Here is a 1,686-nt window from a genome sequence, read left to right as displayed (position 1 = left end):
CTAAACTAAATGAAGTAGAAATTCCGGACTTTGGATAAAGCATCATAATCAACCATCCGTCAAAATTCAGTCTGTGAAGCCTCTAATCATAACTAAACTGTCTAGGTCCGGACAAGGCCTCACCGATACCATAAAAATCTATAATACTAAATGTTTAAAATAAATCACTTTTCGAAAAATGGATTGCTCACCAACTCCGATGATCCCAAATAATCCTACAATTACATGATCTTGATTCCATCTCGTTTGTCATTATTTTGAGCAAACAATATAATATAATGACGGAGAATGAAATCGTATCTCGACAGATCAACGTATCTTGCTTGTTGTTTCGAGAAAATCATGTGGCACGGTGGCAGTAAAGATGTAAAATGATTTAATCGATAAATTTAATCAAAAAGATATTATCAAAATTACAAATTTAGAGAAAATTATAGCCAAATGCCTTTTTACAACCATGACCTCCTTTGGGAGCAGTTCTTGGAGCATGATACATGGATCTTGTCTTGTATAGTATGATTCGTTAAGGAACTTGTTCTATCAACATGGACTTAATTCCCAAGTATTTTTGTCTTATGCTATCCCTCGATATTTGTTCTACCAATATGGACATTAATTACTTCCTCCATTTTATATTAATTATTTATTTTTTCTTTTAAACGTTTCTTAAAATTATAATATGATAGTAGTATTTACTTTTACCAATTTACTCTTTAATCAATTCTTCGAAAAAGAAACTTTTTGGAACTTATAAACTTATTTCAACTTTCGAATAACATAATACTATTAATTTTAAGAGTAAAATAAAAAAATTATAATTAATTTTGTCTTAATTTGATAGATGAACAAGTAATTTAAAGCAACAATTCATAATAGGTGGATGGCTAAAATGAAACGAGTGAGATATTAATTAATATGGTGCACATTTGGAATCTTTTCTAGCCCACCATGCATTTACGTGCTCAAGATGCAGACCAAAATACGAATCTACGAATAAAATTATGATGATGTGATATTTAAATATAATTATTGCACGTTATCTCAAACAAAATGATTTGATATTTCCATTTTTGTTGAAAGGATAGCAGCAGTTGTTCAATTCTTTTAATTGGAGTATGGCTGTTAAGTGGGTCGGGGTGGGCCAATCCGAAACTAGTCCGTGTTATTTAACCAGGTTGGGGGTCGGGTCGGGTCTGGGGTGGGGTCTAAGTGGGGTGGGTCGGGCCGGATCCAACAGTAAAAAAAATCAAAAACCACCCTAATCCGGCCCATTTAACCCAACCCGGTCAAACCCACCTAAACCCGGTCAAATCCGATTAAAAAATCGATCAAACCCGGTCAAAAATATATATAAAAAAAAAAATTCAATATACATTATATATACCCACCTATATACATTATAAATACGTTAAATAATATATATACACTATATATATAGTATATACTACATTAGAATTTAAAAAATATATATACATATACACAATTACACATATATACGCACCATCCAAATATATATGTACTACTTTAAACTTTAAAATTTAAATAAAATATACTATAATATACATATATATAATTATATATATATATATATATACACATGTATACGTTAAATATACACGTCTATAGAAGATCTATTCACATATATACATAGAATAGAGTGTATATATGTGAATAGATCTTCTATAG

This window comes from Capsicum annuum, chromosome 1 (assembly GCF_002878395.1).
Source record: "Capsicum annuum cultivar UCD-10X-F1 chromosome 1, UCD10Xv1.1, whole genome shotgun sequence".
Lineage (NCBI taxonomy): Eukaryota > Viridiplantae > Streptophyta > Magnoliopsida > Solanales > Solanaceae > Capsicum > Capsicum annuum.
Note: the sequence above shows the minus strand (reverse complement) of the source record.